Source organism: Chrysemys picta, chromosome 2 (genome assembly GCF_011386835.1).
Source record: "Chrysemys picta bellii isolate R12L10 chromosome 2, ASM1138683v2, whole genome shotgun sequence".
Lineage (NCBI taxonomy): Eukaryota > Metazoa > Chordata > Testudines > Emydidae > Chrysemys > Chrysemys picta.
This window is the reverse complement of record NC_088792.1, coordinates 32,121,346-32,137,726: the sequence shown is the minus strand read 5'-3', so window position 1 is coordinate 32,137,726 and position 16,381 is coordinate 32,121,346. Positions and strand designations below refer to the sequence as shown.

The 16,381-nt window shown below is 47.8% G+C and overlaps 1 protein-coding gene across 3 annotated transcripts in view; it reads left to right on the top strand.

The window, feature by feature from the left end:
- ZEB1 (zinc finger E-box binding homeobox 1) overlaps window positions 1-16,381 on the top strand; it is a 210,208-nt gene that overhangs the window by 119,909 nt on the left and 73,918 nt on the right. The gene's annotated exons all lie outside the window — the stretch shown is intronic.

The window sequence follows — 16,381 nt, the reverse complement described above, 5'->3', positions numbered from 1 at the left end:
TGCCCCCTAATATTTCTAGCAGTGCTATATTACATCTTACTATGCTGTATTTAATTTAGTATCTGGCATAATAGAATGCTAGCTTGTGCTACTATTGGAATTTATACCACAGAGAACTCTGAAGGCTTTAAAAATATACATGAGAAAAAGATAATACCCACAGTACTTTTTCTAGGATTTGGACAAAATGAGATTTACGAGTACGAAAGGGTTCTGAAAACATAGTATAACATTAGTGATATTTCATATCCATTAATGACTCCTGGAAACATCACTTAACTGATCGCACATTATATCCCAATGTGTTTACATAGAACTCTCCATTTATTTCATTGATATGGACCCAGGTATTTATAGTTTTGTTGGCCTTGTTTCACCTGGCCCTACATCCAACCTGATAACACTTCTCTGTCTCTCTGCTGAGAGCAGCCTAACAGCTGTGGGGTGGATGCTTAGCCAGTAGGGAGAGCCAGAAAAAGAGAGGGGCTTTATTCCTTCCTCTCTCCTAGCATGCTGCTTTCCCGAAGTGTGCTCCATGGTCAGGAAGAGCTGTCTGCCCATCCTTTGTGTTCTTAGTTTTCCGTCTGGAAACGAGGTAGGGTTGCCAGGCGTCTGGTTTTCGACCAGAATACCCGGTCAAAAAGAGATCATGGTGGCTCTGGTCAGAACCGCTGACCGGTCCATTAAAAGTCTGGTTGGCGGTGCAGTGGGGCTAAGGCAGGCTCCCTGCCTGTCCTAGCTCTGCATGGCTCCCGGAAGCGGCTGCCATGTCCGGCTCCTAGGTGCAGGGTGGCTCTGTGCTCTGCCCCTGCCGCGAGTGCCAGTTCCGCCGCTCCCATTGGCCAGGAACCGTTGACAATGGGAGCTGCGGGGGCAGTGTCTGTAGGCGCGGGTAGCACTCACCACGCAGCGCCGCCTGGCCGCCTTTGTGCCTAGGAGCCAGACATGGCACCCGCTTCACAGAGCTGTGCGTGACCAGGGCACGCAGGGAGCCTGCCTGAGCCCCGTTGTGCTGCCAACTGGGAACCACCTGAGATAAGCACCGCTTGACTGGAGCCCGTGTAACCCACACACCACCTGGGTGAGGTGCTCTGTCCCATCTAGTGGCACTGAGACCACTTAGAGAGAGAGATTAATGAGTCTGCTCTACAGCCTTAGCGAACGGCCATATGGCTTTTAGCTCATGCCGTAGAGGCTCATGCATTTAGCTCCAGAGCTCCCAGGTTAGATCCCGCCTGCTGACGACCAGGGTCTGTCGGTGTTACACCCACACCCCCTCTCACACCCTAACTCCCTCCCAGAGCTCGCACCTGAACCCCCTACCCCAGCCCTGAGCCCCCTCCCTGAGCTTGGGCCTCCTCCCGCACCAAAACTCCCTCCTGGAGCCTGCACCCCTTCCCACACCCCCTGCCCCAGCCTGGAACCCCCTCCTGCACTCTGAACCCCTAATTTCTGGCCCCACCCCAGAGCCCTCACCACCTCCCGCACCCCAACCTAGTGAAAGTGAGTGAGGGTGGAGGAGAGTGGGGGGGGGGCTCAGAGAAGGGTGGGACGGGGCAGGGCCTTGGGGCAGGCAAGGGTGTTCAGTTTTGTGCGATTAGAAATTTGGCAACCTTAATGAAGGGGAGCGGTCCACAGAGACTCCTTGACCTGGGGTGGGGAGAGAATGAAAGATCCTGGTATATGGAAGAAGGAAGAATAGGGGACGTAAAGCCCTGGCATGCAGAAGGGGTTGTGGGCTGCAGGGAATCCCTGAACTAAAGGCTGATAGGAAGGTGATACACAGAGAGCTAGTTGGGAGGAGGGTGGATGGAGGGATGCAGAAAGCACCTCATGCGTGCAATGAGCTCTGCCTACAGAAGCAATGAAGTGTATGACCATCTAGTGTAAATACCACAACTTTTTAACTAGACATCTTTGCATAAAAAACAGACATTGGAAATGGAAAAGACTGGTTTGATCATCCAGTTTATCAGATTGCCAATGCAGGTGTGTTCCTGATAGTATATTTTCTAGTGCTTTATCCAATTGAGCTTTTAAAACTTCCAGAACAAGAGGGTTTTCTGCCACTTAACTTGAGAAGACTGTTCCTCATCTTGGTATATTATCATAATGGATGGGTGAATGGATGGGTGTGTACAGGATGGGGCCTAATATTCTTTTGGCTGTTTTAAATTTCATCCCATTAATCCTAATTATAGTCTCTTATCCATGAGGGTGCTACAGCGCTAACTGTTAACACTTAAGAAAATTCTAGATGTTAGATCCCACCCCCTGCATTTCGCTTAGCTAAATTATTTAATCTCTTAGCCTTTTCATACAATTCAGTCCATCTAGCCTCTTAACTAGTTTGTTGCTCTTCTCCCTGCTATGTCAATAGCTTTCTGGTAGTGAGGCATCCAGAATTGCATGCATTATTCCAAGCATGGTTGTGTAAGAGTCATATAGAGAGGGATTATCACTGAGATAGTTCTTTGACTTGGTATTTCAGTATATGCAGCCCATAATCTGCTTTTTTGCTTCCATGTTACATTACATTACATCATACTGGCATTGAGTTAAGCTATGTCTACACATAAACTGCTACAGCAACACAGATGCAGTGCGTAGTGCTTCAATGTAGTTACACGCTACATTGAAGGAAGGAGTTCTCCTTTATCGCCTCTCAGGGAGGTGGATTGCTAGGTCGGCAGAAAAGTTCTGCTGACGACCTAGCGCTGTTTACACTGAGGGTCAACTTAACTACGTTGCTCAGGGGTGTGGATTTTCACACCATGAATGACGTAACTGGATCAACTTAACTTTTTAGTGTACACCTGACTTTAGGGTATGTCTGCAGTGGGGCCAGAGATGTGACTGCAGTACTTGTAGACATACCTGAACTAGCTTTGATATAACTAGCTCTCGAATAACAATATCAGTTAGGGCTGCAGCAAGGCCTATACAACCCCTCTTGTAGACATACCTGAACTAGCTTTGATATAACTAGCTCTCGAATAACAATATCAGTTAGGGCTGCAGCAAGGCCTATACAACCCCTCTTGTAGACATACCTGAACTAGCTTTGATATAACTAGCTCTCGAATAACAATATCAGTTAGGGCTGCAGCAAGGCCTATACAACACCTAGGATCCAGGGTGTTTACTCGAGCTGCTAGCCTGTGCTGCTGCCCAAGCTGCTGATGCTTCACTGCTATTAATTATTCAAGCGAGCTAGATCAAAGCTAGCTCAGGTATGTTACACAAAGGTGCTTTTGTCACACCTTTAATGGCTGTGTAGACATACTTTTAGATCCAAGAATAAGCAACAGAAGCAGATTAATCCTTACCAAATATTCTTGATTTTATGCAAATAGCCATAGTGCCAAGTAAGACTGTAGAATAACACATCAGCAGAGTTGTTTCTAAATATAATAGTTTTAAAAAAGTTTTCATAGATATTTTGGTGGCTGCTAAAATAGCTATGCTTTATTTTACAGTTGAACTTTTTAGAATGTGTGTGTGAGAGAGAAAGAAATTTCTGTAAAAACTAAATGTTCTTAGTTAATATCATAACTGTCAATGGACAGTGCTTTCCACTTTTAAAGAATTTGTTGCATGTAAATATGAAACAAAATATAAAAACATATATAAAACAAATATAAACAGTTAACTGACTGCTGGTCTGCTTGGTGAAAAGTTTTCTGAGTAGTATACTTACAAAAATGTTATTTTCTGTTACAATACAAAACTTGGTGACCTAGACACCTACTGTTCTATTTATGTACATTATTCAGATGGCTGAGATATATCATTTCCACTTATCAACAAGCGCAACTGAAGTGTAAAGGCACAAATGTTTCCTCTGTTATATTTGTGAGATTCATTCTCCACTGTCTTGTTTGCAACATCAAGATGTCCTTGAAAAGATACTGAATCCATGGGTTTTATTCATGCATATGATAAAACCTTACCCTTCATTCTAGTTGCTATTCTTTGCATACAATTTTTTTTTATTGAAATGTCTTGTCTGACACTGGCTATATTCTTTTTACTTCTAACTATCACTGTAAGGACTATATCTTTATCAATTGAAATTAGTGTCATGGTTTTCCTTTTACTGTTTTAAAATTGCTCCCCCAGCCTTTATAGTTGCAGTGAACTAGAGCCTTGACTTCCAAATCTAGATTTTTTTTTTCCTCACTAGGCCGAGTTTAAATGTTTCTTCTGGTTGCTTCTAGCTGCTATTTTGGGATATGTTGTATTGTTAATCAGTTTTAAGATAAGTTCTTACAGTTTGTTTCTAAATTTATATAAGTTATACCCTTAAATGACTTGCAATAGATTTTGTAAGACTAGGGTAATTTAACCAGACTACAGGAGGAGGAGTTCAAATGGTTTTCTGACTATAATGTAGTATCTACTGGCTACCGAAGCTTGAGAAATTAATATAGATATGAGATTGGGGTGCATTACCTGGTTGGAAGGCACCTGATTGTAAAAATGTATGGAAAGCACAAATTTCCAGCTACTGATCATGTCCATTGTCTGCTAGGGTTGCCAGGTGTCTGGTTTTCAACCGGAATGCCTGGTCAAAAGGGACCCTGGCAGCTCCGGTTGGCACCACCAACCGGGCTGTTAAGTCTAGTCAGCGGTGCAGCGGGGGCCTGGGGCTAAGGCAGGCTCTGCCTGCCCTAGCTCTGCTTGGCTCCCAGAAGTGGTCACCAGGTCCCTGCAGCCCTCAGCTGCATGGACAGCCAGGGAGGCTCTGCACGGTGTCCCTGCCTTGAGGGCCTGCTCCGCAGCTCCCATTGGCCAGGAACTGCGACCAATGGTAGCTGCACGGGTGGTGCCTGCAGGTGCGAGGGAAGTACGCGGAGCCTCCCTGGCCACCCATGCATCTGGGGGCTGCAGGGACCTGGCATCCACTTCCAGGGTGCCACAGTAAGCGCCACTGGGACCCCGCACCCCAAACCCCCTCCCGCACCTCAACCCCATCCCCAGCTTGGAGTCCCCTCCCAGAGTCCACTCCCACCCCCTGCCCAAGCCCCCTTCTGCACCCCAAACCCCTCATCCCCGGCCCCACCCCAAGCCGGAGGCGGAGTGCGCGCACACACACACACACACACACACACACACACACACACACACACACACACACACACACACACACACACACACACACACACACCGCTCCTGCCCCAGACCGGAGCTCCCTCCTGCTCCCTAAACTCCTCATCCCTGGCCCAACCCCAGAGCCCACACCCCCAGCTGGAGTTCTCACCCCCCTCCCACACTCCAACCCCCTGTCCCAGGCTGGTGACACTGGGTGAGGGTCAGGGAGAGCAAGCAACGGAGGGAGGGGGATGGAGTGAGCGGGGGTGGGGCTTTGGTGAAGGGGCAGAGCCGGAGCGGGACCTCGGGGAAAGGGCGGTGAAGAGGTGTTCAGTTTTGTGCAATTAGAAAGTTGACAACCTTATTGTCTGCCCTTTTTGTTCTAGAAACACTGTTTGATAATTGTAAGGGTCTCAGTATTTTTAAGTTAGAAAAGCAAGAATACTCATTTTAAGGATTGAAATCCAGCTGTATTCTTACATTTTAAATGCATTTTAAAATGTGAAAATCAATTTTTTCCTACCCTCTTTTTTATTTTCTAAGGCCTTAATTCCAGGTTCTAGGTTCTCTTGCAGAAGCTGTATTTGGTGTTGTTTTGTACTGTAAGGCTTTTAAGATAAAGCCTCATTCTACTACATAAATTGGCTGTATTAAAAGGACAACCATTGTGTGTTCTCACCAATAATTCCTATAAGTAAACTCACATAAATCATTCAAAGAATCCAACTGGCAGTGAAAGACTAACATCTCCTTCAGAATATTGATCTCTTGCCTGTTAAACCCCACAGTATTTATTAATTTGATTTCTTAAATTATTTGTATTTTATTTGGTGCTAAGAAACATGATCAATTTTAGTTGAATTAATTTATTTCCAGTGATGTTTATTTTAATTAAACTTTTTAAAAAAAATCTTTTTTCCCCTCATGCCCATAACACTTTTTTGTGTTTTGTCTTTTGCTAAAAATTATCTTCTTTTTTTAAAGAGAGGAGTGTATTGGTCTTAGAGCATAAAGTTTCTGAAATTCTGTTATTTTCACTTTAATGAGATATTTACATGGGAGCTTGCTATTTTCTCAAAACATTGGGTGGATCTGTATTTCAGTTATGTACTCAGTAAGTTACTGAAAGTAAATTTAATTTGGCTAAAAAATGACTCCTGAAACCTGATATATCGTCTGAGGCTGAGAGAGAAAATTTGGTTAAGAGAAAAATATTTAAGTACAAATAAAGGTTTAAGGTACATTTTGCTTCTGAAAAGTGTTCCTCCTTATGTAATATGTACTATTCTTGGTATACATCGTATATCATGTACTGTGCAAGTTTTAAATCTGATAATACAGTATGAGCTTTGGTTGTTTCTGAAAAATGCAGTTAGTATGCCTTCAGTTTGCCTTGCAAAACCAGGAACTAGTCTGAGATTAAAGATAATGAGGGAGGAGCCCATAGAAAAAAGACATACTCATATTCAGCAGTTTCAAGTGTAATTGATTGATTCTTCAAAAGGTGGATGACAGTTCCAGGCCCTTGGGTAAAATACTTAATTAACAATGTAGTTAATTGAACCTAGGGTTTTTTGTTTTATTTTTGTGAAGAGGGGAATGCTTTATAATGCATCAATAGAAGTATATTGTACATTTGGGATGCATGTCTCTGGTGTGATCACAAAACTTAAGTCCCTAAACACTTTCTTAGACAGTCCAATTTGGCCAGTAAACCATACATTAAACAGATGTAGTTCACTGACATTCTGCTACCTTAGTGATGGGCTTTTCATAGACCATTTGTGTATTTTAGTATATGAACTAATAATGGCTCTAAGATCCTTTTTATAGAAACAAATAGAGACGATCTACTTCTAATAGCTGTATTTTGTGGAGTCTAGAATAGTACAAATATTACTTCTGGGCACACTGTGCAACAGAATTAATTCCACATATCGCAACAGTACACTTTTAAATAGGTATTATTAAAATGATGCAAAAATAAATAGCTTATCACTTTTTAAAGTGTCTCAATTTTATGTTTTGAAAGGGAAAAATTTGAGGGAAATATGGCATCTAGACATATAAATAATTCCAAAATTATGGAGAAGAAACTAAAGCTCTCTTATGAGTGATCATCCCATTCTACAGACCTATCAGACAAACCTACTGATTTGTACCTAATTCAAAATGACTTTAGAAAGCAAAATGTAACTCTCCGTATATACTTTCTAACAACTTGCTCATCTCTTCAGGTTATTGGCAAGAACCACATTAATGGATTCTGTCACTAATCTAATTCTAATTCTTTCATCATTCTAATTCTTTTGTCTGGTAGAGTAAACTATAAGTCCCCCCAGAAGCACATCCTTTCACTAAATAGAATTTGTATACATATTAGGCCGCATTCAGCTGTCCTGTCATACAAAATGAAAGACTTGGTAAGACATGCATTAACTGTTCTGTACTTTAGATCAGTCTTATTACTGGAGAACTAGATGGCTCAAAAAGAGAAATTAAATCCCACCTTTTGTTCATAACTTTTAGTTGCTACTATGAACTGATCACCTGATAGCTTTCTAGCATATATGGGCTCTCTAGCATATATGAAATCAGTTGGTTGTCTTAGTCCAGTTTCCAGTGGACATGTTTATACATCTGGCACTCATATTGGCCGTCCCAGCAAAGACGTCATGGACTGCACTTCTGACTTCCAAAAAGTGGTCCCTGCAAGTAAAATTAGAGCTACATTAATGGGTTATTAAGGGGAAGCTTGCAATCAAACAAAATATAACTCAGCATTTTCTGGTTTTCTAAAGTTTAAGGAGATTCTTGCAACCCAAGAGAATCCAACAGTCTTAATTAACTATATCCTCTTTTGATCTTAAGAAGCTCCTCACAGGTCACACCTTACTCCTCAAGCTATCTGTCTATTGTGATCTCTAACAATCACCAAAGTACTCCTTGTATCAGAGAGTGGTGAAGTTCCATGGGACTCTGTAAATAGGAATATTGGTTTGTAATTGTGGGTCTAGAGAAATGGCTACTTTTTGTGAGAGAACTTAACTACTATGTACTCAGTTACTATGCCACCCTAATGGGGGCAAGGTTAAGGCTGTTTGGTTCTGTTAATTGAGAAGTGGCACCTTACCTCTCTATTATCTGGTTTTCTGTTATGATACCAATATCAAATTTAATTTTTAAGTCAAACTGATTTTAGAGAGGTTTGAAACTTCAGGTTTACACCAAATAGTTGTTGCGTGCTTACCTGGCATGGCTACTCATCACTCCTTAATATAAGACTATGATACAAGACGTTTTAAAGCTACATTGATCACCCAGTATCATTTTGCCGCTCTGTTGCCTTCCAGTCTCCCCTGCTTCACTATTATCAGGTATAACTTTTACAGGTGATCAATAAACCAATGCAGCATACTCACTTGTTTGGCTCCAAAATAAAATCGACAACATTATCTACCTCACAGGGAAGATTCAATAGTTGGGATCAAAGGGAATGTGTGTAGGAAGATTTAATCGGATGACTGTTTTACCAATTACTTCATAGTATCAAGAAGCGTGATAGTACAGACACTCCCCGAGTTATGCAAACCCGACGTACGGAAAAAGTTCCGTAAGCGTGTGTGGGGTTTTTTTGTTTGTTTTTTGAGTAATTGTATACGTCCCCAATTTATGCAAAATTTGACTTACGCAAGGCGTTCCGGACAGAACACTTGCGTAAGTCTGGGAGCATCTGTGTCAAGAATTTTAAAAGAACTTTAAGGTCAGACAAATGCCTGGAGTATCTGGATATTCAAATGCAGTATGACTGACAGTCCTGTCTGCGCTCAGAGATTGTCTCTGGACTCTTCCAAGCTGCCTCCAGCCACTAACATGTCGGCCTCTAGGCTCTGAGTTCTTTATTTCTGCTCATCTTCTGGAACAAAGCTGGGCCTGCAGGGGCAGAGCTGTAGCTGTAATCCCCTGGGAGTGTTAACCCTTTAAATTGGGGTTTTATGTTTTTAAAAAACCAAACCCATTATTCCTAAATATAAGGAAAATTCTGACCTCCCTTTAGAGAGAATTGAATTAATAACATTCTGAAAGATAAGTGTGCAAGACTGTTTTACATAAGAGCCTGTTGTATTCTTCTGAGAGAAATGGGTGGGTGGAAATACCTTTTTGATCATGGTTTTTGGACCAGAGAAACAGACTGTCTAATATAGATGTCCCTTTCAGCAAGGAAGAGATTCTAAAGGATGGCGAATGTAATCGTTGGTGACTATAGCTTGGTTATACCATGTATTAATAAGTATAAAAGGCTTGAGTCTGATCTCACTGGTCACAATTGAGCTCAAAGTGTATGGCAATTAAAGTTTCCCAGTCTCTATCCCTCAGTTATATTTTTCACTAAGAAAATTAATTTTGAAGAGTATAGCTGTGTGCTTATATCACATTACACAAAACCCTCAGAACTAGGATGATGAGACTTGGAAAAAGTGCATTTGCAAAGGATTGTTACTTTTTAATTTTATTTAGTAATGATATGATCAGAACTAAAAAATCAACTTTGCTTTTAAATTACACAATAAAACAAATTCTTCTTCGAGTGCTTGCTCATATCCATTCCATTAGGTGTGTGCGCGCCGCGTGCACGATCGTCGGAAGATTTTTACCCTAGCAACACCGGCGGGTCGGCTGTGGAGCCCCCTAGAGTGGCGCCTTCATGGCGCTGAATATATACCCCAGCCGACCCGGCGCCCCCTCAGTTCCTTCTTACCGCCCCTGACGGTCGTTGGAACTGTGGAGCGCTGCTTAGCTGTTCTCCACTCTCCCTAGCTTAGTTCGTTATTCGCAGTTATAGTTATAGTTATAGTCCTAGTGTTTATAGTTAAATAGTTCAATAGTTTTAAGAGTTGTCTAGTTGTTATAATAGTTCAGGGGATTAAGGGGGTCGTCTCCCCCTTTCTCCCCCGGCCGCGGGGCCGGGCTCATGCCCAACGCTCCCGGCTTCAAGCTGTGCGCCTCCTGCGCTAAGCCTATGCCCACGAGCGACCCGCACGATTCCTGTCTGAAGTGCCTGGGAGAGTCCCATCAAACAGATAAGTGCAAGATCTGTAAGGCCTTCAGACCAAGGACCAAGAAGGAGCGGGACTTTCGGCTCCGGCAACTCCTGATGGAGGCGGCACTTAGTCCGGACGCTCCATCTACAAGTCAGGCCCCGGCACCTAGCGCCTCGGTGCGCAGTGCCCCGGCGGCACCGGCCATGACGACCACGCGAGTGGCGTCAGATGAGCCTTCCCGGCACCGGACCTCGTCGGCACCGAAAGCACAGCAAGTGCCTCGGCGCCGGTCATTATCCCCAGGGCATAAGAAAGCCCATAAGACGGGGACCTCCGTGCCGAAGACGCTGGCTCCCCCAGTGCCGGGGGTAGAGCCGCGTACGCCGGTGGAGCACCGGAAACAGGTGCCTCCAGCACCGTCGACTCCGGCGCCGAGGCCGTTGAGTCCGGTGCAGACGGCGTCTCCACCGAGGCAGGCGGTGATACAGTGCCTCCCGTCGACGCCAGAGACCTTCACGGCGGCGAGAGACTTAATAGCTCTCACGGAGCCGGCACCGCCTCAACCACCGGCACCGACGGCACCGTTGCCTCGCCCGGTCCAGTCGAGGGGGAAACCTGCCTTGATGCGCCCTCCATCGCAAGGGCTGGAACCTCGGCACCGATCCAGGTCCCGAAGCAGGTCCCCACGCCGCTCGCAGTCCCGGCACCGAATATCACCTCGGCACCGGTCGTACTCGCGGCCAAGATCTTCTTCGCGGCACCGCTCTACGTCTCGGCACCGCTATGATCGTCGGCACCGATCAACGTCGAGACGTAGTTCTCGGCACCGCTACGGTCGCCGCTCGACGTCGAGAGGCCGCTCCCGGTACCGGGCATACTCCAGGTCCTCGTCGAGGTCCAGATCCGACTCCCGGTACCGACGAGGTCATCGGCACCGGTCGCGGTCCCGGCACCGATCGCCGGCACCGCGTGGAGATAGATCATCTCCAGACCGGCACCGTGCGGCACCGCAGCCCACGGGATTCGTCTCGACGCTCTCGGCACCGCCATGGCCATCGAGATCGGGGTCTCGCTCCTCGGAGGACCTCTCGAGATCGGCATACCCCCCTCAAGGGCAAGCCGAGGAACAGGACTTGGGCCATTGGCAGAACATAACAGAGGACCATTCTCATGGCCCATCTCACTGGTCGTTTTGGACCCCGTGGGCGTACCATCAGGCGCAAGGGGCTCCAGTTGCTTCGACCTCTCGCTCCGGTCACTCTGTTAGAAGGGCCCCGGAGTCCACCATCTCTCGGCCTCCGCCAGGGGGCATGGAGGCTTCCGTGTCCGCACCACCTGACGCCCTGGACTCAAGCGCAGGTGATGCTCCGGCCCAGGAGCAGGGAGCCCAGGACCCTCCCTTGGATCCTGTCCCACCGGAGGCATCTTCCTCTTCCTCTCCGGATGAGGCAGTGGCGGGCACATCGTGCACAGGTCCACCTCCAATAGATCTTCGGGCTCACCAAGATCTTCTGCGTCGGATGGCCCGTAATATGGACCTGCAGGCGGAGGAGATAGTGGAGGTGCACGACCCCATCGTGAATATCCTCGGAGCGGATGCCCCATCGAGGGTGGCGTTACCCCTGATCCGCACGATACAAGCCAATGTATCTACGATATGGCAGACTCCTGTCTCTATCCCACCCACAGCGAGAGGGGTGGAAAGGAAATACTTTGTTCCGTCTAAAGACTACGGGTACTTGTATACCCACCCCCAGCCGTGTTCACTGGTGGTGGCATCAGTGAACGCAAGGGAGCGCCACGGTCAGCAGGCCGCAGCGCCCAAATCGAAGGAGGCTAAGCGCCTCGATTTATTCGGCCGTAAAGTTTACTCAGCCGGAGGGTTGCAACTTAGAGCGGCTAATCAACAGGCGCTCTTGAGCCGCTATAGCTTTAACTCCTGGAACTCTATGGGGAAGTTCAAGGAGTTGGTTCCCCAAGAGTCCAGGGAGGAGTTTGGAGCCCTGGTGGAGGAGGGTAAGAAGGTGGCTCGGACCTCCTTACAGGCCTCCTTAGACATAGCGGACTCTGCTGCGAGAACCCTGGCCTCAGGTATCGCTATGCGGAGGATCTCCTGGCTCCAGGTTTCGGGTCTGCCTCAGGAACTGCAGCAAACCCTGCAGGATCTGCCCTTTGAAGGACTAGGGCTCTTTTCCGAAAAGACGGACTCTCGCCTGCAGAGCCTCAAGGACTCCAGGACGATCATGCGTTCCTTGGGGATGCATGTTGTGGGCCCTCAGCGCAGGCCATTTAGACCGCAGCCTCAGCGCTTCTACCCCCCCCCGCCTCGTCAGAGACAGGACTCGACCCGGAGGCGAGGGCGAGGTGGTAGAAGAAGGTGGACCGGCCCTCAACCTGGTCAGAACCAGGGGCCACCTAGACCACCTTCAGGCCCCAGGCAGAACTTTTGAAGGTGCGGTCGAGGACGGCGCCCCAGTCATCCCACAGGATCCAGCCCCATCCTTTCGGGATCGCCTTTCCCATTTCCACCGGACCTGGTCCCTTATAACTTCGGACCGTTGGGTCCTTCGCACGGTGGACAGGGGATATGCTATCCAGTTTTCTTCAATCCCCCCCTCCTCCCCCCCTTCCCCGTCCCTCTTCAGGGACCCTTCTCACGAGCAACTTCTTATACAGGAAGTTTCCACGCTCCTTGCTATGGGGGCCATAGAGGAGGTTCCAGTGGAGTTAAGGGGCAGGGGATTCTATTCCCGTTACTTCCTCATTCCCAAGTCCAAAGGAGGTCTGCGACCCATCTTGGACTTGCGCGGACTCAACAAATTCGTAGTAAAGTTGAAGTTCCGCATGGTCTCTTTGGGGACCATTATCCCTTCCCTCGATCCTGGAGACTGGTTCGCCGCCCTCGACATGAAAGATGCATACTTTCACATAACAATTTACCCGCCTCACAGACGCTTCCTGCGGTTCGTGGTAAGCAAGGTGCACTACCAATTTGCAGTCCTTCCCTTCGGCCTATCCTCGGCCCCAAGGGTGTTCACGAAATGTATGGCTGTCGTGGCAGCGTACCTTCGTCGGCAAGGGATACAGGTGTTCCCGTACCTAGACGACTGGCTGGTACGCGGTCGCACCAAAGAACAAGTTCGAGATCACGTCCACATAATAGTGCACACATTCAACAAGTTGGGTATCCTACTCAACAAGGACAAATCCACTCTAGAACCTACCCAGAGAATAGAATTCATCGGCGCGGTTCTAGACTCCAGACGTGCACAAGCCATCCTGCCAGACAATCGCTTTTGCACCATCACGAGCCTCATTCAAGGACTCAAGGCCTTCCCAACTACCACGGTGAGGTCGTGCCTCACCCTGCTGGGTCACATGGCTTCCTGCACGTACGTAACCAGGCATGCCAGACTTCGGCTTCGCCCACTCCAGACCTGGGTGTCATCAAGATACCGCCCACATCGGGACAGCCTGAACATGGTGGTCACGGTCCCGAACTCGGTCCTGACCTCCCTCACATGGTGGCTAGACCACAAGGTGGTTTGCGAGGGGATGCCGTTTCACGCCCCACAACCCTCTCTGCACCTGGTCACAGACGCTTCATCCCTGGGTTGGGGCGCCCATCTCAACGAACACCATACCCAGGGCCTGTGGACTGCACCCCAGATAGCCCTGCACATCAATGTTCGGGAACTGATGGCGGTGCGCCTGGCGTGCCAGGCATTTCTCAATCTCCTACGTGGCCGCTGTGTGTTAGTTCTCATCGACAACACCACCGCCATGTTTTACATCAACAAGCAAGGAGGAGCACGTTCGTCAATGCTATGCCAAGAGGCCATTCGCCTGTGGGACTTCTGCATCGCCCACTCAATCCATCTCACGGCATCGTTCCTCCCTGGAGTCCAGAACACTCTGGCGGACCGACTCAGCAGGTCCTTTCAAACACACGAGTGGTCTATCCGTCCGGACATCATACATTCCGTTTTCCAGAAGTGGGGGTTTCCCCAGATAGACCTGTTTGCATCTCGAGACAACAGGAAGTGCCACGTGTTCTGCTCCCTGCAAGGTCGAGCTCCGGGCTCCCTCTCGGACGCGTTTCTCCTTCCCTGGAAGGACCACCTGTTTTATGCCTTCCCTCCGTTTCCTCTGGTCCACAAGGTACTGCTCAAATTGCGCAGAGACCAGGCACAGGTGATTCTGATCGCCCCAGCGTGGCCGAGACAACATTGGTACACCACGCTGTTGGAGCTCTCGGTTCAGACACCGATCCCGCTTCCATTATGCCCGGACCTCATCTCTCAGGACCACGGCCGCCTGCGTCACCCCGACCTGCAATCACTCCACCTCACGGCGTGGCTGCTCCATGGTTCACCCAGGCAGAGCAGCAGTGCTCGCACTCTGTCCAACAGATTCTGCTGAGCAGTAGGAAGCCCTCAACACGGACCACATACTTGGCCAAGTGGAAGCGGTTCTCCTGTTGGTGCGAACAACGAGCCACGTCCCCGTTGCAGGCACCTATTCCTCTCATTTTGGAATATCTCCTCTCCCTAAAACAGCAAGGGTTGGCGATATCTTCAATTAGAGTTCACCTGGCCGCTATATCGGCCTTTCACCCAGGGGAACTCGCATCCTCGGTATTCTCTAACCCGATGGTCGTTAGATTCCTCAAGGGCTTAGACCGGACGTACCCACAACAACGTCAGCCCGTTCCGACGTGGGACCTCAACCTGGTTCTCTCCAAGCTCACAGGTCCTCCATTCGAGCCACTGGCCACCTGTTCACTTCTGTACCTATCCTGGAAGACAGCCTTCCTCGTAGCCATCACCTCAGCAAGGCGCGTTTCTGAACTCAGGGCGCTTACATCCGAGCCCCCTTACACGGTTTTCCATAAGGATAAAGTGCAGCTTCGTCCACATCCTGCCTTTCTCCCTAAGGTGGTTTCTCCTTTTCATATCAACCAGGATATATTTCTCCCGGTCTTTCATCCTAAACCACATGCTACTCGCCAGGATCAACGTTTGCATTCTCTGGACGTACGCAGGGCCCTGGCCTTCTATATTGACCGCACAAGGCACTTTAGAAAGACGACGCAACTCTTCGTTGCAGTGGCCGACCGAATGAAAGGCTCACCGGTCTCCTCACAACGCCTATCCTCCTGGATTACGTCTTGCATCCGGACTTGCTATGACCTGGCAGGTGTCTCAGCACCGCACCTCACCGCTCACTCCACGAGGGCCCAAGCTTCCTCGACTGCTTTCCTGGCGCAAGTTCCGATCCAGGACATCTGTAGAGCGGCGGTTTGGTCATCAGTCCACACGTTTACAGCTCACTATGCACTAGTGCAGCAGTCCAGGGACGATGCTGCCTTCGGATCAGCGGTTTTGCACACAGCAATGTCTCACTCCGACCCCACCACCTAAGTTGGGCTTGGGAGTCACCTAATGGAATGGATATGAGCAAGCACTCGAAGAAGAAAAGACGGTTACTCACCGTTGTAACTGTTGTTCTTCGAGATGTGTTGCTCATATCCATTCCAAACCCGCCCCCCGTCCCCACTGTCGGAGTAGCCGGCAAGAAGGAACTGAGGGGGCGCCGGGTCGGCTGGGGTATATATTCAGCGCCATGAAGGCGCCACTCTAGGGGGCTCCACAGCCGACCCGCCGGTGTTGCTAGGGTAAAAATCTTCCGACGATCGTGCACGCGGCGCGCACACACCTAATGGAATGGATATGAGCAACACATCTCGAAGAACAACAGTTACAACGGTGAGTAACCGTCTTTTCATTTGCTGTAGTTCAAGAATTGCTTTCCTGTCCCCCTCTTTTATTTACATGTTGGGTGGACATGGAGTAACACATTAATCCTGTAGCTTTAGCTACTGTGGGACTTTTGTGTGATATGTCATGAATACATTCCTTTCTGTTAAAATTGTTTTCAAAGTGAATGTAAAACACGGTTGAATTGGAATTATTTGTACTTCTTTGTACCTGTTTTGCACAAATAGCAACAAATAGTTTGACTTCTGTGTTTGCTTTCTGAGAATAGCCTATTAGTTGGTTTTCTAGTAGAGATGTTTATGGAAACACAGGACTTTTAAAGCAGATATTGAGAAATATTCAGAGAAAGCCAAAGCTGAATTAGTAAATTCAAGTCTGAATGGAAACATCAGTTGAAGAGTTATGGTCAACCAGCTAGGGAACAAAAAACATGTTATATGCCAAATTAAAATAAAACTACATAGT